Genomic DNA, 27,093 nt, shown 5'->3' with positions numbered 1-27,093 from the left:
TACTGCCTGTCTCGGTTAATATGGTGCCTCCTTTGTGTAACATCCGATGTTGATGATTCTGTTAAGTCTTTGTTCTTCTCAAAGTTCCGGAATTTAGCGTAACTTTGTCTGAACAGCAATCTTTGACAATTAGTATCATTTTCTGAAACTGATGCTTTTTCCCCATTACTTCCTTATGTGCAAGTCCCTGGACCTATCTTCAAGCAGATTCACTCATTGCCTCTGTTTTTTCTTCCTGGTTCTTCTTCTTTGTTTTTGGGATTGCTCTCAGTGCCCTCATTCTCTGTCCTTTTGTAGCCGTTCGTGGCTCAGGAGGCCTGGCTGCCACCTGCATCCCCTTGCTCAGCTGCTGAATGAGCTGCACTCAGCAAGGTGTGGTGCATGGTAAAAAGATGAGAGTTGCTGTAGCACATGAGAAGAGAAACAGCATTTGTTTAAACCATGGTGTGCCTGGGAACCATGGAAACCTCTTCCATTCCCATCCTTTCCACATTTGGACCAGTACATGAGCTCCTTTCTTATATCCTTTGTTATATTTCTCCATTTTTCTTTGTGATCTATTTGCCAATAGCAGTTTGAGTTATTTAACTTTCCACAGACTCTGCCTCCTTTTCCTGCTGAAGGATAATCTGATCCCATCCCATGGTGAAAAGTTGTGTTCCTCATCTGGGTGGATTAGTGGGCAGGAAGGTCAGGAGCTGGAGCTTTCTGGTTGGATATTATTTCAAGGATGTCCTGTAATCTAATTATGCCTGTGAAATGGTAAATGGTTTCTCTGGCTGATATGAATTTGGTGGGGTTCCCAGGGACCCGTCCATGGTGTTGTAGGATTTATTCTGGTGGCCATTCATCTTTTCCCCAGTTTTGGTGCTCCTTTCCAGCTGGGGCTGCATCAATTTTTGGCTTTTCTCTAATTAAATCAGCATGTACTTGGATTCCCAACTGATTTCCCTGAACTTGCAGCAAAAAAAATCCCAGTGCTCTAATTCACCCTGTATAACATAGAAGGTGACAGTACAAGTTGAGGTGCAGTGGGATGATTTCCGCCCCCCCCCCCACCCCCCCCCATTTTTTATAGTGAAGTTTTCACAGCTTAACCAATTTCTGCAGCAGTCAGATATCCTTATTATGGGCTCTGCCTTTAGCTGTGCAAATTCCATCTGTGCCAGCAGGCAGAGCTTGGGATGAGGGGCAGAGGGAATCTGCCCAATTCCTTCCCCAGGCAGGAAGACCCTGGTCCATTGTGCAGGCTTTGGCCCAGCAGTATTAACTTGCATTTCTAAAGCTCCTCTCCTGGCTGCCTGGAATGAAGCTTCTTTTCCAGGGCAGCCATGGGATGACTCACATGGAGCTCCCCCAACAATCTGCTTGCTTTTTTTTTTTTTTTAACAATATTCTATTAACTGTTTACATTTTAAAGGGCCACCTTTCAAGCTCTTCTAGTTTTCAAAATTCAGCCTAAAGGTGAACATTGAAAAACCCTTACCATGATTTTGCCATCACTTAGAGCCACGCACAAACATAAAAAGAAAAATTAGAAAGCAACCAAGTGTTTAATTTTTCTTCTTGTGTTACTAAAAACTGATTCTCACATCCCTGGCCCAAACAGAGCTGACAATAAAAAAGTAGAATTATTACACAAAGTTATTCTAATGGTGTAATCCTTTCACTAAAACTGTGAAAAGCAAAAACTCTCCAACAATATCTTTAGAGAAATAAGGCATTACTTGATTCTGAACAGAATAATTTCAACCACACATAATCTGCGTGCACAGAGAAAATCATTCCATGACATGTGAGTATAAAGTCCTAAACTTTATACAGTCTGAACCAATAGAAATCCATTAGTTTAGTGTTTATTGCTTCCAAATTGTGGAGTTCTTAGTGTTTGGTTTCCTATTGCACCCAGATTTCTGTGTCTCTGATGTTTGTTAGGTCTGCACTCTTGGATTTCCTGCTCAGCCTTTTCCAGACCTGGTGTCTTCAGCTGTGCCTTGGGCAGTGTCTGGGGTAGATGTTGGTTGATGTTTGCTGCTGGGTGTTGATGTTTCGTTGATGGTCGTTCTCTTTGTGGGAATCTTTTGGGCATTTCCCAGTCTGTTGAGATGTTAAGCTCATCCTTGCTGAGTGCTGGAACATCCCTTAAAAAAAACCTTTAAAATTTCTTTCCCCAAGGCAAATGCAAACCAAGCGTGACTGGAGAAATCAAATAAAAAACTAATTTTACACGTAGTGTGTGTAAGTATATGTATATATATATATATATATATATATGCTTCAATCCCAGGCAGCGCCGAGTGTGAGTGTAATTGAGAGGCAGAGTGGAATTGTCCCGGTGCCTTCCCCAGCAGCTGTGGCGAGGGCAGGCACAGAAAGGCCTGAAGGTGCAAGAGTGAGAGCAAGGATTGTCCCGCAGTGGCTGGAGATGGCAAAGGAGGGTGGCCAGGCCGAGGATTTGAGCAGAGGATCTGTGGGCAGGCGCAGGGGCTTCCCCCGCTGGGGAGCCCTGGCTGCTGCTGCGTTGCCTTCAGTGCAGGCTCAGGGGTGGCCTCCCCTGGTCCTCCTGCAGCCGGGAAGTCCAAATCTCCGGGGCTTCGGAGCCCTTGAGGCGAGGCTGAGGGGTCCCCCTGTGTTCAGCTGTGCTGGGGCTGTTTCTGTGCTCAGGGACACTTGGAATGGGCCACGTCACTTGGCCACCAGAGATGCTTCTTTCCACTGCTTCGGCAGGACCCGATGTCCTGGTTGGATGTCGTGAACAGCAAGTCCCAAGGCTGAGTCTGTGCCAGCCGAGCTTCCTGGGGGAGAAATTGCACAAGAGACAGGATTCTGGCCACAGCCTTTTTTGAATCTACATTCTTGCTCTCCACCCTGCACTAGGTGGAGATTTACCAGGGTAGGGAATTCCAAAGATCAGTTCCAAGGGAGATAATTGAATATCTGCCCTAGGTCTGGCTCTTACTCATGGCATCTTGGCTTCTATCACCAGCTTTCAAAGGTGTTTCTTTGTTTCCCCAGTCATTCTTCTTCCCTGACCTGAACTCTGGGAGTGCTAGGGGTTGTGTAGGTCCCATTGTATTCCTAAAGCTGCCATAACCCCTCTGAAGGAGGGGTAAAATGAGTTCCCCTGTCTGAGTCTGTTGCTTCCACAATAGCTTATCTTGGAATTATTTGTTTTAGAAATCCCTTGATAACTGATCCAGAGATTGATGAGGAAGTCAGAATTGCTTTTGGCACCCTGCTGCCCTGGTGTCAGCAGAAGATATTTAAGCCTTCCTGCTGAGGGAATGTCTTGGTTTTAGAAGACAGGTGTCTGCTAGGCAGGGCAGGAGCCTCCCTTGGAATGAAAAAATGTAGACCCCCTCCCTCTGAATTATTATAATTCTGAAATCAAGGGGCTCTCAGGCAGAGATCTGGGGATAGGAATAACAGTTCTTTACTAATATTTATAACAAGGCAAACAAACAACAATAACTACAGCATTAGCAAGAAAACAGAACCAGGGAGCCCATGACAGCTTTCTTGGCTGAGATGGGAAGGGATGGAGGAGAGGCTTTGCTTCGCAAACCCCCTCGGGCACTCCCAGTGCTCCTGCAGGGCTCTGAGGAACAGTCAGCTGGAACAGCAGGGATGAGCAGAGATCTTGGGCCGGTGGCTGAGGTGGATCAGCAGCTCCGCGGCGGTGGCTGGCACTGCCACACGTCCCGGCAGGACAGGGGGTGCGAGGTCACCAACGAAGAGGGGAGAAGGAGAAGAAGCAGCAGCTGCGTCTGGGTGATGGCGAAAATTCCCTTCTCCCCACCGCAGCAGCTCTGCACCCAAAGTGTTCTCCGAGGCTGAAGAAGCTGCCAAACTATCTCCAGTCTTCTCTTTTCCTGCCCCTTTTCTCCCCTGGGCCCTGCCGAACTCTTTGTCTTTTGTCAAGCACTCACCAAGTACTTGCAGTTAGGTGTTCCCTGCAACTAATGGGTAAAAATTCCACAGGCAAGCCAGAACTAAAAAAAACCAACAAGTGGTTGGAATGTGGGAAGGGTTTCAGTTACAGCTCCCAACTAATCCGGCATCAGGTGATCCACTCTGGGGAAAAGCCCTAGGAGTGTGGGCATTGTGGGAAGATCTTCAGAAATATTTCTGACCTGATGAGACACCAGGTGATCCACTCTGGGGAACGGCCCTACACCTGCTTGGAATGTGGGAAGAGCTTTGGGTGGAACTGTGACCTGACAAAATACCAGCTCATCCACACGGGGGAGAGGCCCTATGAGTATCCCCAGTGTGGGAAGAACTTCCATGAGAGCTCTACCTTGACCAAACACCAACGGAAACACCAGTAAGGGAAACCCTGCAAGTGCCCCAAGTGTGAGAAGAGCTTTGTGCACTTCTCCAGCTCCATCTCCCATGGGAGGATCGGCGTTGGATGATCCCCAGTGACCTCTATTGGGCAGAGCCCTGGTGATCCGTGTTGGGAAGACACCTGGCTGAGAGATTCCACATCTTCCTGGGTCCCTGTGGGCACCTGGATGAATGCAGGGGTAGGACCATCCATCGGGACGCAGACTGACAATGGGAATTCCTTGGGGAGAGCAGATTTGTTGATTTTCAACCCCAGAAAGCATTTTGCATTTAATTCTATCTTCTGGTGGCATCAAGGAATAGTGGATATAAATAGTTTTCCAACCTCAGCGATTCCACAGTTTTGATTTCCTGTTGACCAAAGGTGTTTTCCTCAGCCAAATGTTGATGTATTGGGGCAGAAACTCAGATTTTGAAGACAGTGGGATGGAAACTCCTCAAGAAAGGGTTCCCTCCCACCCAAGCATGGGGATCATCAGCCGGCACAGACACAGAAATCCTTTTCTTTTGGTCTTGATTTGCTTCTCATTTCTCTTCATCCTTTGAAAACACCTGAATTGGGGTAAAAATTAAGACATTGAACTAAGAATGGGTGGAGACATTGAGGGACATAGACATGGTGGGATATAGACATGGAGAGTGGCATGGGGACACATGGACATGGATGGGGATGTGGCCATTCATGGGGACATGGGGAGATACCAGCACAGATGGAGACATGGGGGACAGTGACAGGGATGGAAACACAGTGGGGACACAGCCATGGGTGAGGACATGGTGGGCCATGGCCAGTGACATGTGGGGCCATGGCCGTGGCCACGGCCATGGGGGGAACTGGCAGGGGCTGTGGGGGATGCTGTGTTTGAGGGAGTTGAGGGTTCCTGGCAGGGACTTGGGGCTTGCTGAGGGCTTTGGGGAGCCCAGGCCGAGCGGCTGCGGCTGCGCTGGGAGCCCCTGGCAGAGGTTCTGGGGCAGCTGCTCAAGGACCCCCTGGCCTTACTACCCCTGGCCTTACTACCCAGCCAGGCATTGGGCTCCTGGAAGAGAATGAATGTCCTTGTGCACGGGAGGGAAATCCCAGCACCCTCAGGGTGTAGGGGGCGGCTGAGAGGCCACAGCAGGGATGGGAAATCCAGACAGAGCTGTTCCTCTCTAGAACTGCACCCCAAAAATCCCCTAACTGGGATACCTCCTAGGAAAGAGCTGCAAGGAGGTGTCAGAATTGAAAGGAGGGATGGGACCCGCAGACTGAGGAGGGGCATGGTACCCCCAAAACCAAGCAGGGGGGATGTGGGTCATAGATTGGGGGGCAGTCGGGTAGGGGTGGAAGAGCAGTGGAAAAGAGGGGCATGGGAGCCCCAAATTGGTTTGGGATGGGTCCCGCTCATCCTTCTTCATCCTGCCTCCTCCTCCTCTTCTCTCCTGTTCCTTCCTCTGCTCTCCTCCTCCATCTCTTCTGCTCCCCTTGGGCCCAGTGCCTGGCCTTGGATCCCCATTCTCCCAATTCCTTTGCATCCTGCGGGAGGAGCTGGGATGGAGCCGGGGCAGGTCGGGCTGGGGCAGTGCTGGGCTCTTGGCTCAGCCTGGGTGCCCCCCATGCGCTCCCTCCTCACATTTCCCTGGTGGCCTCGGGGGGATCCCGGCGCCTTTTGGGGCTCGCTGGGATGCTGTGCTGGGGTTTGGGTGCCTCCCAAGGACCCCCAGAGCTGGGTGACACATGGGGCTCACATGTTCTGCCCCCAAATCACAGCCCCCCTGCAGGGTCTCCCCAAGTCCCTCCCCTCTGCCCCCCATATACAGGACCGGGGCAAACTGGGAAGCTTTATTGGGAACACTGGGAGCAGCTGGGCGGGGGCCAGGTGACAGCGGGGCTGGGGAGACACACGACCCCTCCAAATCAGTGCAGGGATGGAGCAGGGGGGCCCTGGCCAGGCTGGAGGCCACGGGGAGTGGCTGTGGCCGCTGGTGGCTCAGGAGCTCTGTGGGAAGAGAAAAGGGAGTGACACCAGGCTGGGGACCCCGGGGGTAGCACACACTCTGGAGGAGGGGGGACACAGCCTCTGGGACCCCTCCCCCCAACCTTCTTTTTCAGGTAGAAGCTGAGCCCCAGCACCAGGATGACAAAGCCCACCCAGGACCTCCTGAAACCTTCCAGTCTCTTCCCAGCCTCCCCGGGACCCACCAAAACTCTCCTGTCCCACTAAGGATCCCACAGCCCCCTCCCAGTTTCCCCCCACTGCCTCAGGACCCGCAAACCCTCTCCCAGTCCCTTCCCAGTCCCACCAGTACTCATCAAGACTCCTCCCAGTCTCTTCCCAGCACAACCAACCTCTTTCCATCCTCCGCTTTCCAATCCCCAGTCTTCCAGCCCCTTCATGCTCACTCAGATCTCTCACACTTATTCCTAGCACACCCAAAATCCCTCTCAGTGTCCACCAGGATCCCCAGAACCCCATCCCACCCTCCCCAACATCCTTCAAACCCCTTCTCAGTCGTTCTAGACCCACAAACCCCTCTCCCAGTTTAAACAAGACTATCTCAAACTCCCTCCCACTTACTCCCAGCACACCCCAATCCCCCTCCCAGCCCCCCCCCCCAGTGCCTCCCCCGCTGCCCCCGGCGCTGTGGGGGCCGGGCCGTGCCCCAGTGCCGGCTCAGGGGGTGCTCCAGGCTGCCGTGCTCCACCTGGCAGCTGGAGCTGAGCCCGCATTGCCGGGGGCGGTTTCCAGCAGCACCAGGAGCTGCTGGCTCCAGTCCCCGCTGGGGAGCAAGGCAGTGGCCAGCACGTGGCCCGAGAGCTGCTGCTGGCCCTGGGAGCAGCTCAGCTGGATGTGGGCAGGGGAGAAATCCATCAGGGAGCAGAGCAGGCGGCCGGGGCCGGGCTGGGAGCCCGAGGGCACCAGCGAGATGGAAATGATGGGGGTACTGGGAGAGAGAGGAGAGGAGTGGTTTGGCATTGAGAAGGACTGGGCGTGGACTGGCAAGGAGTGGGAATGGACTGGCAGAGACTGGGGTGGCACTGAAAGAGATGGGAGTGGATGTGAGGCCACTGAATAGGAGGGTGAAAGTCTGAGAGTGAAGTGAGAATGAACTGGGAATAGACTGGAAGTGGAATGGGACTGGGCTGAGAAGGAGTGGGAGGGACTCTGGGGCTTCTGGGAGGGACTGTGGTGGCACTGGAAGGGACTGTGGTGGCACTGGGAGGGACTGGGCATAAAGCCTATGGCATTGGGAGGCCGAGTCCAGAACGGGCACTCAGCTCTGTGGATCCGCCCGGCAACTGATGAGTCATCTGTGAGCCATGCTCTGATTGGCTGATGGTTGTGAAATCCACACAGGTGTCCAGATGGACAGGCAGGGGCGCTGGGAGTGACTGGGACAAACTGGGAGAGCCATGGGAGGCCCTGGGAGGGACCAGAGGCCCCGAGCATGGGCACAAGGAAGGCTGAGGGCTCTGGAGTGGTTCCCAAAGAGGTTTTAACAGACACGGCCGGGCCCCTCTCTGTCCCTCAAACAGCTGCCTGGACAGAAAAGTTCAGGAGCAGGAGGAGGTGTTTCTCAAGATCAGTTTTAATCCTCATTCTCCTATTCTGATTTGCTCAGTCCTAAGTTCAATTAATTTCCCCATGTCAGGCTGTTGTGCCCACGATGGTGCTCCCTGTGTGACCTCTCCCTATTGAGAAACAGCTCAGAGTATTCAGCTGAGTCTTCACAGAAGTATGGCAAATGCTGTTTATTTCTATCTTTAGCACACTTTTATAGGGTTTAACAGGGTCCACAGGCTTAGCAAGTTATTATTGGTTAATACATATTGTTTTACATTCTTTTCTCAATACACAAGGCTATTGTTTTTCTTTATTCTTGCTGCTCCAGGAAGGTTTGAAGGACACTACCTTTAATATTGTCACTTCTACTAAAGGCTGGCTTGTGCAGACAGGCTTTTACTAAAATATCATGCCCTTGGTCTCTTAAAATACTTTACTACAATGCCCCCTTTCTCTTTTTGCACAAACCAGGCTTTAGACGTGATTCGTTCTACACTTCTACGGAGACAAGATAACATACAACGTAAAACAAGTATCCCAATTAACACCATAAGTAAAATCTGTCCCTCTTCCAGAACAAAAGACCTTAACCATGAATAAAAGGCTTTACTTTTGGTGTTAGTAATGAGATAAGCTGTAGGGTTAACTGTAGCTCAGTGTTGCATCACTTTGTTGGAGTGGCTTTTCATCGGAGGTTCAAACATTATCCATGCACCTGAGGTATTGGTGGAGCCTAGCAAGTCTAATTCTTCTGGGCGCCTTATGGTAACATAGAGAACTTCAATAATTTTTGCTTGCCAACAGGCTTCAGGTTGTCTTGATGTGAAACTAACAGTGCAATTGTACTCTCATAACATTGCCAATTGATTCGGCAGAGTCTCATTACTAACTAAACCTTTAAATGCTTGAGGATCCCATTCAGGGACTCCTACGAGAAAAGGATCTCCAGGTGTGGCTAGGCTTAAACACATTGATTTTTGGTCTGTTAAGTGTGCCAGAGTGACCCATATGTTCTGTCACTTTTGGATGTTTGTTAGCAGACAGTTGATGGGGACTATGCACAGCACAATTACTATAAGCAGTTTGTTCCACACAAATGACACCATACTTTCAGAATCACAGCTAGGTTTTAAAGTTAAATGAGCTTTCAAATATGCTCACTTTAACTCTCAAAGGGGGAATACTTATACCTTTTACTAATGTCTTTTCTAAGATTATCAATAACCTACAAATAACAATTATTACATAAGCTAAACTTTTTATCTTAAACTATTATCTAACTACTTTTAACACACGTGCTCTGGTATTTATGCAATCTAAGCATGAAAGCAATTTGCTTAAAGGGTAAAAATACAATTACAATTTGCTTTTATATAGTTAGAGGGAGTCTTTATACTCTTTTAGATCTTCTACAAAATTCCTCTCATGAGCAGACTGATTTAACACGATTCAGTCTTGGAACATTGCTGCTCATGCGACTTCAGCTGGCAGCTGATTGGTGCCATATATTGCTGTCTAAAATGCTCGCTCGCCGTGAGAGACTTCTCCTGGGTCAAGCTGTTCAGGTATAAGCAATTTATTATAAGGGTTAAGAGAGGGAGAGACCTGTGTCTGCCACCAGCCTCTGTGTTCACGTGGTCCAGGGGAGGAGAGATAGTACAGGGAGAGCAGGAGAGGAGAGGTTGGAAATGGGGAGGGAGGGACCAAGCGCAACAGAGGGAGAGCGGGGGAAACCAGGGAGGCTTAGGAGAGAGGGGGATGACAAGACAGGGGTAAGAGGGGGAAAAACCAAGAGGGTAAGAGTAAGAGAGGGAAAGAGGGAAAAACCAGAGGGAGAGTGCAGGGAAAACTAGGGGTAGGAGCAGGGAGAGGGGTAAGAAGTAAGAGAGGGGGGAAAGGCTAAGAGAGGAGAGCTGAGAGTAGGGGAAGGCTAAGAGAGCGAAGTTCTTGTTACAATACATCTTTTTCTTTAGTGAATATTCTAATTCTTAGTAACCAATCACTACAAGGTACACCTACTAAAGATTTTACATACAGCCTATTAGTGTGGCTATATTAACATACAGTGTTGCATTTTAAACTCTACAAGCTTTACAAATTCTTCCCTTGCTTCTTGACCTTTGGACTTTCTATCAGCAGAGGGATATTGTTTCATCGGCAGGGATTCTCCTTTAGCTGGCTAGGCTATTGTTCTTTGGTTATATAGTAACTAGTACTCAGCATCTTATGACTCAAAGCAGGCTTTCATTTCTACTTCAATTCTAGGCTTCATATTTTCAGAATCTTCTGCCAAACAATCACATTCATAAGGTTTCCCTGTTTCATCCTCCCCAACAGTGACTGACTGAGGGCGTCAGTGTTTGGTTTGTTCTTCAGATCCTTCGTGGTTGGTTTGGTCCATCAGCCAGGCACCCATAGTGGTCCAGCATCTGTGGAAACACAACTGTAATCGTGCCTGTTAAACAGCAATGGATTTGGTCCCTCCCAGATACCTGTTTTTGGATTCTTATAATTTAATTTCTGGGGTAGCTTGCATCTTTATCTGACTATTATGAATTACCACAGGGGGCTACTCTAAATCTCCAACTAAACTGAGGAAATTTAGAGTGAATAGCACTTGTTGCAACTGAATGGCAGGGTCTGATTGTTCTGGTGTTTTCTCTTTACTTAAATACTCTTTTAGGGTTTTATGGGCTCTTTCTACAATGGCTTGTCCAGTTGACTCATGGGGAATTCCAGTTACGTGTTTGACTCCCCATTTTTGTAAGAACCTAGACGCTCATGTTCCTACATATGCAGGCCCATTGTTTGTTTTCAGTTCTTCTGACACTCCCTTCACAGCAAAGCAAGTTACTAAATGTCAAATTACATGTGTGCTTTGCACTCCTACTTGTGCAGTGGCCCAAATAATTTTCAAAAAGGTATCTACTGTAACATGTACATATTTGAGGCGACCAAATTCAGGCACATGTGTTACATCCATCTGCCAGATCTCACAGCCCTGAAGACCTCTAGAGTTAACACCTAAGCCTAGAGTGGTTCCATATTGACTACATTGTGGACAGGATTTTACAATGCCTTGTGAATCTATTAAGCTGATTTCAAATTGTCTCTTTAAAGCTTTTGCAGCTTGGTGAAAGAGAGCATGGCTCTCTCTTGCAGCTGCAAAAGAGTCTCTTGGTGCTGCAACAGCAGGACTGACAAGCCTATCAGCTCTTGCATTGCCTTCTCTGCCACCTAACTCCGTTTGATGACTGTGGATGTGAATGATGCAACAAGATTCTTCTCTATCTTCAATAGCTCTTTTGATTTGCAGGAATAGTTGACACAATTGCTTATTATTCGGTGGCTTGATGAGAGCATCTTCAATGCGTTGTACCACTCCTACCACACATAATGAGTCTGATACAATGTTCAGCTTTCTGTCTCACCAATGAGACATGCCCACCAGACAGCTGTAAGTTCCAACGTCTGCAGTGAGTCATGTGCATCTCCATCTATGGTATTGCTTTTCCAACTCAAGCCTTCTTGCCGGGTGCAGGCTGCTTTTTTCTGTCAATTTCCTGCATCAGTATATACTGTAAGGTCTTCCACTGGCTGTTGCACTATTTTGGGCTGTTGCAACCACTGTTGCTTTAAGATGATCTGCAAGCATGGATCTTTAGGTTGCCTGTTATGTACGGTCCCTGGATAACTGAGCAATGCTAATTGAATCGGTTCTGAATGTCTCAGCATCCACCCATGGTTTTCTGTTTTTATTGGTAGACTAATTTGCTCTGGTTCAGCACCACTAATTGCCATAATTCGTGTTCTTGGCTTTTTGATGAGGTAAGCAATTGCTTCTGTTGTCTGCCAAATACTCATTGGTGGTGTATGCAGTGTAAAAACCCACTCAAGGATTGTCAAAGGTTCTGCACATTTTGTTGATAATCTAACTGACTGTACCTTCTTGACAGGCTGCTTGGCATCTTGACAGATCTCAGATGGGTCTTCTCCCCCTTTCTCTTTTTGCCAAGCAGGCCACTGGAATATGATAGCACACGGGGCAATGGGATGGTTGCAGGTCAAAAGCCCTAAAAGCACATCTAGTAATCTTCTGTCTGCTAGCTTTGAAAGTAGTTTCTTCCCTAGGAATGTGAGACATTTCTTTTGGTCTACAGAAAGGGTAACTGGAGTTTGTGGATTTGTGCCTTTTAAGAGACTCATTAAAGGTGCCATCTCATCAGTTTCAGAACTGATACCAGCAATGGATTGTACCCGTTGCAGATCTCCAAGAAGTTTCTGTGGGTCATTGAGGGCGTGGATCTCAGTAGTCAAATCCAATTTTTGCAGGTGGACTAATGAAGATGTTAAAATCCACCCTAGATACTTCCATGGGGCTTATTTTTGCATCTTTTCTGGGGCAATCACCAAGCCTTTTGCTGCGAGTTGTGGATATATGCAAGGTCATCATCTTGGAATGGATGACACTGACAGAACAAAATATCATCTATGTAGTGGTAAATAGTCATCTGAGAAAGTTTTGCATGCACAGGTGTCAGTGCCCAATGTACAAACAGTTGGCACATTGTTGGGGAATTTTTCATCCCCTGTGGAAGAAAATCTCAAATCTTTGAGATGGGCTTTCTTTATTGATTGATGGTAAGGTGAAGGCAAATTGCACAGTGTCTTCTTTTTGCAGGGGTGTTGTGAAGAAACAGTTTTTCAAATCTATCACTAGAAGATGCCATTCTTGTGGCAGCATTGTGGCATCCCTGGCTGTAATGCTCCCATTGTCCACATTTGGTCATTCACTTTGAGCAAATCATGCGGTAATCGCCACTTTCCACATTTCTTTGGGATGACAAAGATTGGAGTATTCCATGGACTGAGTGATGGTTGTATGTGTTTTGCTTGCAGTTGCTCTTTGACAAGCTCATGTGCAGTTGCCAGCTGCTCCTGAGAGAGAGGCCACTGCTTGGCCCACACTGACTCATTAGATTTCCATTGAATCCTTGGGGTCGGTGGCCTGTCAGCAGTGGCGACTACTGAAAAGGCGATTGGACAGGAAAGGTTAATGCTGCTCCTAGCTGGCTGAGAACATCTCGACCAATGAGCCTTCCAAGGCTCCCAGGCAAAGGCGTGACATATGGACATAAGGTGGTAGTCTGTCCCTCAGGAAATCGGAACTGAGTTGGATGTACACTTCTCAGTGGTGTAGACTGTCCTCCTACACCTTGTACTGAGTTTAAGGCTCGGTGGAGGGGCCACTCTCTTGGCCACCAAACTCGGCTGACGATGGTGACATCAGCTGCTGTATCTATCATCATTTTAACTTTCTGCTGCTTCATTCTCTGGCACAGGGTGATTTCAACTACTGGTCAATGGTTCATTTGTTGAACAAGTTTCACCACTGTCTCTCCAGTAGATCCAAATCCTCTGGCTCCATGTTTAGGGGCACTTCAGAAAACATCTTTTTCAGTTGCTACCTTTTGAAACAACACCAATTAAGTGATTCTTGTCCCTTTCTTAATTCTAAGTAGAGGGGCTAATGTATAGGCACAAATTTGGATTTCACTGGTATAATCAGCATTAATAACTCCTGGGAGAACAATGAGTCCTGTAACTCCAGCAGATGATACTCCAATTAGCAAAGCACCAAGTGCACTGGTGACAGAATAAATGGGTTCTGTGACTCCGGCTGGGATCTTATGGATGGTGCTGTTGATGAGAGTGACTTCTACTGATGCTGCCAAATCGATTCCCAGGCTTCCCCTGGTTGCTGGTGGGTTGAGTTGCTGTATAGAGCTGGGTCGGCAACTTTTGTCCCCGTGCGGCGGCTCTTCATGCTCTTGCTCATGTTTTTTGTGAAACAACATGTAGTAGTAGCATGGGTATCCATCTGGCATCGTTCACACCATACGGTAGCTCTGCAGGACTTTTGAAAGTGTCCTTTGTTGCCACATTGGAAGCAAATGTTTGAAGGGGTAGCAAAAGGTTTACGTCTATTTCCCAATTTACTGATGCAGCAATAAGTAGGTTTGGAGTTGTTTTTGTGGCTTCTGCAACTGCATTGGCTACAAGTTGCTCTTGTTGTGTCTGATTAACTCTCAGAACAATATCCAGCATGTCCCCCACATCTGCTTGTTTGGGGAGCGTGGCAAGGATAGGCTTTATTTTTGAATTAGTATTCTCAAAAGCTAACAATTTAAACATGTTCTGTTTTGCTTCCTCAGTCATGTCATTCTGAGCCTTCACGGCTGCTGACAGATGATTGATGAAATGAGGATATGGTTCTGTGAGGCCTTGCTGAACTGTTGTGAAGGAAGGATGAGGTTTGGAATCAGGCACAGCATTGAAAGCTTGACGAGCAAGCTGTGCTGACAAACGATGCATTGCAAGGGGATAATTTAATTGTACAGCCATGTGATTGTAAACTCCTGAACCGGTGATCATGTCAGGATTAAGTCCATACAGTACATCATTTTGATCTTGAGGTTGATTTGCTTCTAAAATTGCTAATTTTTTCCATTCCTTCTCCTACACTATAAGCTGTGATGGAGATAAAAGCAGACGTGCTAAATTCTGGCTGTCTATGGGGCTATTAACATCAGAGGTGAATAACCAGTCCAAGGCAGTGTTTGCAGCTTCAGATTTAATGCCATGCTCAGTAACTGTCTTTTTGGCTTGCTGCAAGATTTTCCAGCCGTGTTGTTCATAGTGTGGATTTTGCTGGTCATATAAAATGGGACAAGCAATTGCTCCTGCTGCTTGCCACTCCCCTTCAAGGATTGCATCCTGAATGATGCCAGTCCATCTTTGCTTTGATTTTTGTTTTCTGTTCTCTTCTTCTAGGGTAGTAGAATTAGAGCTGGAACAAGATTGTGGAGTTAAAAGTGTCTCTAAAGGTGGAGCAGATGGTACAGGACGTATCATGTCTTGTTGTTGCTGAACAGATTCTGCTTGCTGTTTCCACATTTGCTGCGTTTGGAGCTGCTTTTTCTTGATGATGCTGAGCTCTGCTTATACTTAATGTCTGCTCAGTCTGAGCTTGTAGCTGTTGCACAAGCTGTTCTATTTGCTGTTGCCATTCTATTAGCTCTTTCTTTCGATGCATCATTACAATTGATTGGTTCTTCTCCCACCAGTGGTCGTCAGTCTTCTGAATGCATCGATATATCGTTGTCTGGAGGGAGAGGGACGTCCTGTGGTTTTCACCAGTGAACAGTAGATGGCAGCAAAGGACAGATTTTCGGCGTGCAGTCTGGGGCTCTTACTTCCGCTGATGTGTGAGGCTCCGCCTGGCTGGGGCAGGCGCTGTCTTCTTCCGGAGACGTCGTCATTTCTACATCGGCATTTGGTGGAGTAACTTCCGGTTTGGGCTCTGCTGACATGGTCTCGCCCGCTCTGACACACCCCTGAGATTTTAAAAGTTCTGAGACCAAGCTACATTGCTTCCCCTTGAGCCCTTTCACTGGCTGAACATGCCCAACCCCAAAGAAAGCACCCAGACGGCTGATTGAAGTGGCAGGAGGTGACTGTGACATGTCTGTCTCAGACCAACCCATGGCTTCTAATGCAGTGGCCGCGACTATGGACTCCACTTTCATATCTTTTAAGGTATTCAGCACAACTCTACAGGTCGAACCGAGTGTTACTGTGTCTTTGCTTTTCCCCGTGATCACTCTTCCCACAACAAATCTCTTGTGTCTTTCCAATCTTCCACTGCAAAAAGCAGTGATGGCGCCTGGAGGTGCCCGTTTTCTTTAGCCCATAAAAAGAGTCTCTCAAGATCCTTTTCCCTCACTGCTTTGCCTCGTTTAATGATAATGCTCAGAAGCAGTTTCCTCACCACCGCAAACTCAACTTCCATGTCGCCAGCTCACTGGCAGGTGGAGGGGAGTGACCCCTCAACTCTTCCACCCCTGGTTTCCCCCAGCTGCCCGTGTCTGTGTCCCCCCGCGCACGGACTCACCTACCCAGTACTGATCTACGTCCGTGTCTTCCTGCACACGGATCCGCTCCACCGGCCCTGGCCTGCCTCCGCGTTTCCCCACGCACGGACCGCTGAATCCCTTTGCCCAGAAAAGGTTCCTGTTGGAGCGCCAGATATTGGAAACCGCTCAGACTATTCAGCTGAGTCTTCACAGAAGTATGGCGAATGCTGTTTATTTCTATCTTTAGCACACTTTTATAGGGTTTGACTGGGTCCGCGGGTTTAGCAAGTTATTATTGGTTAATACATATTGTTTTACATTATTTTCTCAATACACAAGGCTATTGTTTTTTTTTATTCTTGCTCCAGGAGGGTTTGAAGGACACTACCTTTAATATTGTCACTTCTACTAAAGGCTGGCTTGTGCAGACAGGCTTTTACTAAAATATCATGCTCTCGTTCTGTTAAAATGTTTTCTACATCTCCCTGCCCTTGTCACGACCCAAGAGGACTTGGATTTGCTTCAGTTCAGTGGAATTTGTCGTGATTTTGGGGGAACTGGAGCAAAGCAGCTGAAACCACAGTGGGCTTGACAGAGACTGTACCAGGGAAGGAGTTGGGGCTGCCTCGAGTGAGCTCTCAAAATATGAAATTTTGTGGTGTCTTTCTAAGGGAATTCTGCTGAATTTTTACATTCATTATTAAAAAGCAGAGTCACAGGTGGAGCTCCCCTTTCAGCTTGAAGTGAGCGAATGGAATGTGGGCACTGGGACTTCTGTAACCTCAAGTCGTTCCTTGATACTTGACACTTTGGCTTTGGCAATGTGAAGCCCTTCAGCAGCAATGTTTCTGCCACACATTGGTTTCTGGCTCAGACCCAGGCCACACAGTGTCACAGCACTCTTCCAGATTCCTTCAGGCCGTGCAGTATCACAATGGGCCCTTGGTTCCATGAGGCCCCGGTATCCCAAAGGCCCCTTGGTTCCATTTGGCCCCAGAGCACCACAACGGACCCCTGGTTCTTTGGGGTTGCACAAGGTTACTGTGGTCCTCTCAGTTCCATGAAGCCTTGCAGTGGCACAAAGGGCCCCTTGCTTCCCCAGAGTATCCCAGTCATCACGGAATGGCAGAATCATATTGGTTCGAAAAGACCTTTGAGATCATCAAGCCCAACCAATACCCTTATGCCACCCTGTCACCTAGACCATGCCACTAAGTGCCACTGGAGAAGGACAGTGAGTCTGCCACCTCCCCCCTTAGCCAGCCCATTCCAATTCCCAATCACCCTTTCTGGGAAGAACTCCTTCCTATTGTCCAGTCTAAAACTACCCTGGTGCAGCTTAAGGCTGTCTTCTTGTCCTGCCCTCCAGCAGATCTACATTCACAGCCAGCTTGGTGTCATCTGCAATTTGTGAGTGCTGGACTTGACCCCCTCAGCCAGATCCTCAGTGAAGATATTAACCAGGCCTGGGCCCAGCAGAGATCGCTGGGGATACCACCAGGGACTGGACACCAGCTGGATGCAGCACCATCCCCACCACCCTCTGGGCCCGGCCTCCAGCCAGTTCTGAAGCCAGCAAAGAGTGCTCCTGTCCAAGCTGTGGGCTGCAGCTTTTCCAGGGAATGCTGTGGCTCTCCGTGTCCAAGGCCTTGCTGAAGTCCAGCTCAACACATCCAGAGTCTTTCCTGCACCCACTAGGCAGGTCACCTGGTTATGAAAGGAGATCAGGTTGGTTAGGCAGGACCTACCCCTCCTAAAGCCACGCTGGCTGGGTCTGACCGCTGGGCCATCCTGGAGGTGCTGTGTGATGGCACTCAAGGGGATCTGTTCCAAAACCTCACCAGGCACTGAGCTCGGGCTGACAGGCCTGCAGTTCCCCAGAGCCTCCTGCCAGCCCTTTTTGGGGATGGGCTCACACTGGCACCTCCAATCCACTGGGACCTCCCCAGTGAGCCAGGACTGAGGAGAAATGATGGAGAGCAGCTTGGGGAGCTCACCACCAGCTCCCTCATCCCCCTAGGATGGATCCCATCCGATCCCATCCACCTTTGAGCATCTGAGTGGCTCAGCAGGTCTCTGATTGCTTCCTCCTGGATTACAGGGGGCTGTTCTGCTCCCTGTTCCCATCTACCAGCTCAGGAGAACACTTGTCCTGAGGAAAACCTTATTGTTTGAAAACTGAGGCAAAGAAGGGGTTAAGTACCTCAAACTTTTCTTCATCTTTAGTTACTGTATTCCCCCCTGCATACAGTAAAGAATGGAGATTGTCCTTTCCCCTCCATTTGCCATTAATGTATTTATAAAAACATTTTTATTATCCTTTTATTAACCTTCACAGCTTAAGCCCTAAATGAGTTTTCACCTCTCTTCTTTCTCATGACCTTAAGACAACCTTAAACAAGAGCCAGGGCTATACTCAAGATGGACCAAAAATGGTTATGAAAATGGACAATAAACTATAACTTTAATAAGTTTTTGTCCATCTGCATATTGGAGTTCATTGTCCAATTACAGCTTCATTTAATGAAATCCCATCATTCTTGTTTTCTCTCTTCAGTCCACCCTTGTTTATGCTTCTGGGCCTGAAACTTGTAACAATTGTCCTTGGTATCAAACTAGAAAAGGAATTGTTTTGTCTACCTACTCTGTGAAGAGAGCTCACTAACATTTAATAGGAAATTCAAAACTACAAACCTAGCCAGTGCAGAATATGAAAAATATGAAAGCTAAATCTGAAGACATCACACCCTGAGGTGCTGTGCAATCCAGTAATTTTGGGGTGGGATTGAGTAGTTTTCAGTGGCATTGAGTGGTTTTGAGGTGAGATCGAACTCTCTCGTCTCTTTGACTGCCAAGAAATGGAAACAACTAGACGAAGACCCCCACAACCCACAAATCCTCCCAAGTATCTTCCTGAATGCCAGATTCCCTTGAAGAATGAGTAAAAAGTGAGGCTTTAGATGCGTTTGCTGAATCTGTTGACTTTTACCCCTGACGCAGTGCCAGAAGTGATTTGCTGGCTATCCCTTTCCCGCACTGCACCTAGTGTGGCTGCCCTCAGACTGTAAATAGCCTGAGTGGCAGTAGAGCAGGGCTGCTCAGCTTTGTAGCTGCAAGGGTGGTGTCTATGGCATGCTGTGATTTGCGCTGAGGATAAGATTAAAGACCAGGGAAGGTTGTTCTGTACAGGTTTCCAAAGAAATTTATTCTAGGGAAGGGTCCAGCGACAAGACAAAAGATACAGGGGTACAGCAACTTATACATGTGGGCAGGTACAAATCATGACGCAATAGGGAATGGAGTGGGGATGAGTATAAGGCAGGGTTTACAAGAGATGAACCAACGGGGAAGCATAAGGGGAGAGAATAGCTTACATAAACCAATGGGGTGTCAAGTACAGGGTTATTCACAGGGAAGGTTCCAGAATAAGGGGCAGGTACCGGGGGGATTGACAATTTAATGGGAGGGAGAACAAGGAGGGTTCAGGAACAAGGGGTAGGATTTACAGTGATTGATGGTATAGAGGAGTAGGTAACTTGGGTTAAACCAACAAAGTAGGGGTGAAACAGAATAAACGACTTAAAGAAAGATCTTCAAACTTATTGAAAGAAAACACACCACAACAACCCAAATTGTGTCTGTTTTAAAGGGATGAAGATGGATCAAAAGAAAATTAGAACCAAAATAAATGAACCACCAGCCCAGAGCCTTCCCCACACAGAGCACTGGGAACATGGGTCATCAGGTCACTGCCCAATGTGGGTCCTCCGAAGCAGGATGGATCTGAGGTAGTGCATGAAGCGCTTTCTGCACTTGGGGCACTCACAGGGCTTCCCTTACTGGTGCCTCCGTTGGTGTTGGTTCAAGTAAGAGCTCTTGGAGAAGCTCTTCCCACACTGGGGACACTCATAGGGCTTCTCCCCAGTGTGGATGTGCCAGTGCCTGATGAGGTGGGAATTTCGCTGGAAGCCCTTCCCGCAGTTGGGGCAGTGGAAGGGCCTCTCCTCTGTGTGAATCCTCTGGTGTCTGAGGTGATGGGAGCTGGTCTGAAACCTCTTCCCACACTCAGGACACTCGTAGGGCCTCTCACCAGTGTGGATCATCTGGTGGCTGATCAGTTGGGAACTCTGACTGAATGTCATCCCACACTCCCCACACTCATAGAGCTGTTCCCTAGTGTGGGTCCTCCGGTGGCGGGTCAGGTTGGAGCTCCGGCTGAAGCTCTTCCCACACTAGGGACACTCATAGGGCCTCTCCCCAGTGTGGATGTGCGGGTGTGTAACAAGGGTGGAGTTGTGCTTGAAGCCCTCCCTACATTTGGGCAGCAGAAGGGCCTCTCATCTGTGTGAATTTGCTTGTGCATGAGGAGTTGGGAGCTGGTCTGAAAACTCTTCCCACACTCGGGACACTTGTAGGGCCTCTCCCCAGTGTGGCGGTGCTGGTGGGTGATGACGTAGGAGAGGCAGCTGAAGCCCTTCCTACATTCCCCACACTCATAGGCCCATTCCCCAGTGTGGATCATCTGGTGGTGGATCAGGCTCCTGCTGTGGCTGAAGGTCTTCCCACACTCCAAGCACTTGTAGGGCTTCTCCCCATCGTGAAACTGCTCACGGGCCACCAGCTCAGAGCCCTGGCTGGATCTCCGGCCACCTTCCCGGCACAGGGTGGGTCTTTCCTCCTCAGGACATCCTGGGATGGGTTTGGAGACCCTCCTTCTGTGGGATCTCTGGGCCTTTTCCTCCCCGTTGGATTCCTGTGCCCTGGAGATGCTCAAAATGGCCTCTTCCATGAGGTTCTGCCATGGGGATTTGTCCTCCCTGGTCTCTGTCCTCAGCTCCTTGTCTGGATGAGGAAGGACAAGGAGAGGATGGGATTTTCCTCCGTGCCAGAGGGAAGGGGAAGGAGAATGCCCCCAGGGAGCCCCCAGCAGGACGGCATCGGCAGCAGGGTTGTCCTGCAGCTGGGGGCCATGCTGGGCTGGGAGATGGAGCAGGAGAAAGGGGGAAAGGAGCAGTGACTTTCTCCTCACCTGCCTGGGTGTCCTGGGGCATCTCTCTCTTCCTTGCAGCCTCCTCCTCCATCCAGACAAGATTTGGGAATGGGAAATCCTATTTTTGGGAAAATACAATTCATGAGCACATTGGGTTAGGGGGTTCCTCCTGCACAAGTCCATCTTTAGAAGTCACTGGCCATCTGGGGCCCATATAAACCTCCCAAACACCAAGATTCAGCCCTGAAAATGCCTCCCAGGAGTTCCCCATCTCTGGTCTCTCCCCTTTGGTGTTCAGGGGTTCCCCCCTGTCCAAGCTGCTGGGGGTCACACTTGCACGGGGGCCCCCCATCTATTCGGTCCCTGCCCTCCCCAGACTGCTGGGAGTCCCAGGCAATTAAAAAGTTCCCCCCTTTTCCATCTCCCCACTGAGGGATGCTGGAGATTATTGGGGTCCCCAGGTCCCTTCTTCCCTTATTCTCTGCTTCAGGGTGCAGGGGTTCCAAGGAGTGCCCCCTGCCCCTCTCCAGGCTGTTGATGGTCCCATGAATCATGGAGCTCCCCCTCTCTGGCCTCCCCACTTTGGGGTCCTAGGGGACACAGGGCTCTGCTCCTCCAGGCTGCCTCTGCTGTCAGCCACCCCCAGGACCCCCCAATGTCTCCCCAGGGGGCATTTTCCACTCAGCTCTGGAGTTCTTCATTCTCCAAACATCCCCCCCAAAAAACCCAACCCAGGGACCCACCAGGATATCTGGGCTGAGCTCCCCCTCCCCGGTCACCTGTGGGATGGGGAGTGATGATCCCATAAGTGGGGGAATGGGAATTCAGGGAGTGCTCGACCTCATCATTCTTTCTCTCCCTGATCCTCCTTTGTCCCTCTGCTTCCTCCTCCTCTTCCTCCTACTCCTCCTCTTCCATCCCTCCTCTTCCTCCTCCTCCTCCCGAACACCACCTCCTTCTCCTACTTCCATTTATTTTCACTCTCCTTCATTCCTCCTTTTCCATCCCTCCTCCTCCTCCCCCAGGACCAGTGACACACTCGGTGTCGTGTTCCTGAAGCCCTCGCAGCCCACAGGAGGAGCGGGGTTGGAGCTCAGACAGGTCGGGATGGGCAGCGCAGGGCTCTCGGCTCCTCCCACACTCTGGGGGCAGGGGGAACCTGGCCTGAGGAAAAGGAGAGGGAAACTGAGAAAATTGGGGGCTGCAGATCCAAACTGGGACTGTCTGGGGACCCTGGCTGGGGACTGCCAGCGTTTGGGGCTCCTCTGGGGAGATGCGGGAGGGGGGAACGCATCGAGGGCTGGGGGATCCCAGGAGTGGCAGCACTGGGAGGCACTAGTTTGTACTGGGATCATCCTGGGAGCAGCTGGGCCCATGCCAGGAGAGACTGCAATCACACTGGGAGAGACTGGGATCATACTGGCAGAGTGGGAATCTGCAGGGGGATACTGAGGCCAGGTTGGGGGCAAATGGGATATACTGGGAGTGACTGGGAGCAGCTGTGAGCAACTGGGATCACGCTAGGAGCAACTGGCAGGAACTGGGAGTGACTGGGTGCATGCTGGGGGTGATTGGATGCAGCTGGGCTTATACTGGGATGAACTGGGATGATGCTGAAGTTGACTGGGATCATACTGGCAATGAGTCGAACTACACTGAGGGTGACTGGGAGCAGTTGAGAGCAAATGGGATCATGCTGTAAGGAACTGGGAGGGACTGGGAATATGCCCTGCACACCCCAGAACCCCACTATTGCCCCCCATATGTCCCATAAATGTCCCCCAAATCCTCCAGAATCCCTGAGTGGCCCCTCAGTGCCCATTCAGGACCCCCCCCACCGAAGTGTCCCTGGATCCCTGAATGCTCCTGACCCCACAGATGCCCCTTACAGCCACTTCTGGGAATCCATCTCCCATATCATCCCCCACGCTATCAGAGCCCCTCAGAACACAGTTCCGTGCCCAAACCTCCTACTGTGCCCTGCACCTTAAAGAGCCCTGTTAGAGCTCCCCAGGTTGTCTCCAAGTGCTCCTGAACTGTATACCTTCGCCCCGAGGACCTGCAGCCATCGCTCGGATGCAAAAGTGTTCTCCAAGTGCCTTCCTGGACCACCAAATGCACTTTTTGGGCCACTTCCGGGGCTACAGCTCCCATCATGCTCCACGGTGCCCATAGAGCGCTATTCCAGCCCGAAATTCATCTCCCGTCATGCCCCACGCCTCACCGGAACCCATTAGAGCTGCACCTAAAACTCCCATGATGCTCCACAGCCTCATTAAACCATATTATACCAGTGCCTACAACTCCCATCATCACCCGCACCCCAGAGAGCCCCGTTACAGCCCTCCAAGTGCCCACCCGGACCCCAAAGGGCACCCAGATTACCCTCCCTGACCTCCAAGTCAGGTAATCTCTCCAAGTGCCTCTCTCGACCTCCAAGTGCTCCCCTGGACCCCAAACTGTCCCACAGAATCTCTAAGTGCCCATCCAAGTGCCCACCCGGCTCCCCCAAGTGTCCTCCAGACCCCCAAGTTCTCTCTGAATTCTCTCCCCAGACCCAAAACTGCCCCAAATGTTCCCCAGAAAAGTCTCCATGGATCCCAAAGTGGCCCTTTTCATCCTGTCTGAGAAAATGATTAAAAAATATGATCAAAGGACTAAAAATAGGACTAATTAGCAGAAAGAGGGAGAAATAGTTGTCAATTAATGAATGAAGGGAATTGTGGCACTTAGAACCAAAGACCAATAATGTTTTTGGTGCTAAAAATGTATCAATTCCTTTATATAAATACAAAAATTAGGTTGTGAAAACACAGAATAATATTCTTATAAAAATTAATATTTTAATTTTATTAATTAATTAGATTTTAATTATAAAGAAAAATTTATAATTTTTTTCAATATTTTGAGATGTCAGTCCCAGCTGGGCGATGTCAAACATGGCGAGGCGAGGGGTGAGAAGCACATTGTCCAAACAGGGGCAGCCTGCAAGGGACTCATTCTTCTCCATGACCACACCTCCTAAGGAGACATTCAGCATCAAGATCACTTGGGGAATGCTTCTGTCACCTCTTCTCTCAACTAGAAAATAAAAAAATATGCCCTTTATCTAAAAAAAAAGAAAAAAAAAAAAGTAGTAGATTTTCAAATCTTCCTCCTTAACAAAACTCCAAACTGACTCCAAGCAGCTGCACAAGCCTTGGACTTGAAGACAATGGAAGGAAGAGAAAGAGCCCCCAAGGCTTTCTGTGTTTTAATGAACACCAGGATGAATTTGGGGCTGAGTCCAGCACCCTCAGGCACTGAGAGGAGGTTGAAGGAGCTGCTCAAGGAGTCAGAAGCAAAACTCCAAGTCCCTTGGAGCATCCCTGGGCCCCACTAACTGCCGGCTCCTGGCACACACAGCCATGGCATGGTCCAGTCTCACACTGGGACACCTCATGCACCAAAATTCTACCCTGGCAGGGACTTTCCTTCCTCGTCACCTTCAGGCTGAACCTGCCAAGCTGCACGTTGGGGAGGTTTCCTTCTCCTCCCACTGCCAAGGAAAGCTGTGTCTCCTGCTTTTCACAGAGAAGGGCTGCTGGGGGATGTGGTGGTTGGAGGCTGTCTGGGGTACAGTGACCATGAAATCACCAAGTTTTTAAAAATTCTGTGAAAGAAGGCGGGGCATCAACAAAACTTCTACATTGGACTTAAAAAGAGCAGAGGATGCAGATTTGGGGAGTACCAAATCAGGTACTGACTTATTTTAAGAGCCTTTTAAAAAAAGGGATTCCAGGAAGGATGGACACACTTCAAGAAAGAAATCTTGAAGGAGCAGGAACAGCCTGTCCTTCTGTGACAAAAAATGAGCTAGTGAGGAAAATGACCGACCTGGCTAGGCAGGGATCTTTTGAAGGAGCTCACGGAAAAGATAAGGGTGGATCACCTTTGGACAGAGGAGCAGGCAACTCAAAAAATGTTTAAGGATGCCATTAGGTCATGCAGAAAGAAAAGTAGAGAGGTGAAAGCTCAACTACACCTTAACCTGGCTGTTTCTGTGAAGGATAATAAATATGTTTCTATAAATATATAAATGGCAAAAGGAAGGCTATGGACAACCTCCATTCCTTATTGGGGGGGGATGTGGTTACCAAAGATGAGGAAAAGTCTGAGATACTTAACCCCTTCTTTGCCTCAATTTTCAAACAATCATCATTTCTCCTCAGTCCTGGCTCACTGGGGAGGTCCCAGAGGACTGGAGGTGCCAGTGTGAGCCCATCCCCAAGAAGGGCTGGCAGGAGGCTCTGGGGAGGCCTGTCAGGCCGAGCTCAGTGCCTGGTGAGGTTTTGGAACAGATCCCCTTGAGTGCCATCACACGGCACCTCCAGGATGGCCCAGCGGTCAGACCCAGCCAGCGTGGCTTTAGGAGGGGTAGGTCCTGCCTAACCAACCTGATCTCCTTTCATAACCAGGTGACCTGCCTGGTGGGTGCAGGAAAGACTCTGGATGTGTTGAGCTGGACTTCAGCAAGGCCTTGGACACGGAGAGCCACAGCATTCCCTGGAAAAGCTGCAGCCCACAGCTTGGACAGGAGCACTCTTTGCTGGCTTCAGAACTGGCTGGAGGCCGGGCCCAGAGGGTGGTGGGGATGGTGCTGCATCCAGCTGGTGTCCAGTCCCTGGTGGTATCCCCAGGGATCTGTGCTTTAATGAACACCAGGCCTGGTTAATATCTTCACTGAGGATCTGGCTGAGGGGGTCGAGTCCAGCACTCACAAATTGCAGATGACACTGTTATAAATGCAATGGCAAAATAGGGTTAATATAAACAGCGATTTATTATAACACAATTTCAATCACAAACGGGAGAAAAAAACCAGAATAAAATAGTTTAGCGCAGCACTGGGTGGACAGGGGTCTATACCCAGAGGTACAGATTTACCCAAATCCACACAGAGGGTCGACTGTCCAGGGTTTTTATAGGGATTTTGTGTCCTGGGGCTAAACTCCGAGCAGTCACTGTTCCACAAAGAGTCTAGATGGTTGGTTGAATGGATTTCCTGGAACCTTCGAACTGAATCAATAGACAACCGGGCAGAGTCTTTTTGCATGTGAAAAGTTCTGATTGCCTCCTGATTGTATCTTTGGTTGGGCTCTCAGGGAGAAGTGTCCAGGTCCGGTGTGGAGCTGATGGGTATCTCGGCTGGGCTCCTCTCATTGTTTAGTTAGATTGCTTTTTCGGTCATGGCTTATAGGGTGGGGTATCCTGATTCGGTGTGGAGCCGTTGGGCATCTCGGCTGGGCTCTCCTCATTGTCTAGCCTGATGGCCCGTGTTCTGCTCTTCCTCTCAGGCTGATAAGCGTCGCCTAGGGTCTTTATCGCCTGAATAGGTAGTTACTGCTGGGTTTGGGGAGGAATCTTTAGGTCACACTATATTTTTATCTGGTCTATATTGTTATAAATACAGTTATATACTTATTCCTTCCTTCATGAATTTTTTCCAAAGTTACATTTACCACAGTCCCCCGCCTAATAATTTATCACATAAAAAATTTGTGTCATTCCATTCATTTCTAAATGTGTAGTTTTAGCTACATTCGTCTTCTTCCTAGTCTGTGAGTGAATTCTCACAGTATTCCTGAGAAGAGTTGTTTTTATTTTCAAATTTCCTTAAGGCTTCTACTGCTTTCTTGTTCTCTCTTTTCTCCTCTAACTTCATTAGTTTAGAAAAAGGAGTGGGTGTCCCTTGTGCTTTTTCTGGGTCAGTTGGAAGGGTGACAATCTGCATTCCTTGCACGACAGAGTGAATTAATCTGATGAAACAAGGAATCAAACATGGGAGGAAGATGATTCCGGCGATAGAACAAGATATAAAGAATACTAACTTTTTCTACCAAGCCTCCTGCTCAAATATTTGGTCTCACCAGGAAGCCTGCAGAATCGAATTTCATTTTTGTACTGGTACATGTGCTACTTTCTTTATTTCAGCAGCTAGTCTTTTTATCGTTTCTCCATAATCATCTATTTCGATGCAACATTCGGATTCATTGTATTTACCGCACACTCCTCTTTCCTCGGCTAGCAAATAATCGAGAGCTAATCTGTTTTGGTACACAAAAGCTATCATTTGTGAATGTTGCTTCGCTAGGAGTTCTAAGGCCTCTGAGGTGTGATTGGAAACCACTTCTACCGCCTGTAACCTGATAAGCCTGTTGAGAAGGTAAATGGAAGTCCAGTAACCCCAGCTGCCATCATTTGCCCAAGTGGCAGGCCCATAGTACTTAATGATTCTCTCAGCAGGCCATTC

General features: G+C 48.9%; 1 long non-coding RNA gene across 1 annotated transcript in view; it reads left to right on the top strand.

Annotated features, from left to right (window-relative positions):
• LOC147648669 (uncharacterized) overlaps window positions 1–27,093 on the top strand; it is a 41,130-nt gene that overhangs the window by 606 nt on the left and 13,431 nt on the right. The gene's annotated exons all lie outside the window — the stretch shown is intronic.

The sequence above is a fragment of the Cyanistes caeruleus genome, chromosome 31 (genome assembly GCF_971803275.1).
Source record: "Cyanistes caeruleus chromosome 31, bCyaCae1.hap1.1, whole genome shotgun sequence".
In the NCBI taxonomy this organism is placed as follows: domain Eukaryota; kingdom Metazoa; phylum Chordata; class Aves; order Passeriformes; family Paridae; genus Cyanistes; species Cyanistes caeruleus.
Note: the sequence above shows the minus strand (reverse complement) of the source record. Positions and strands in the feature narration are given on the sequence as shown.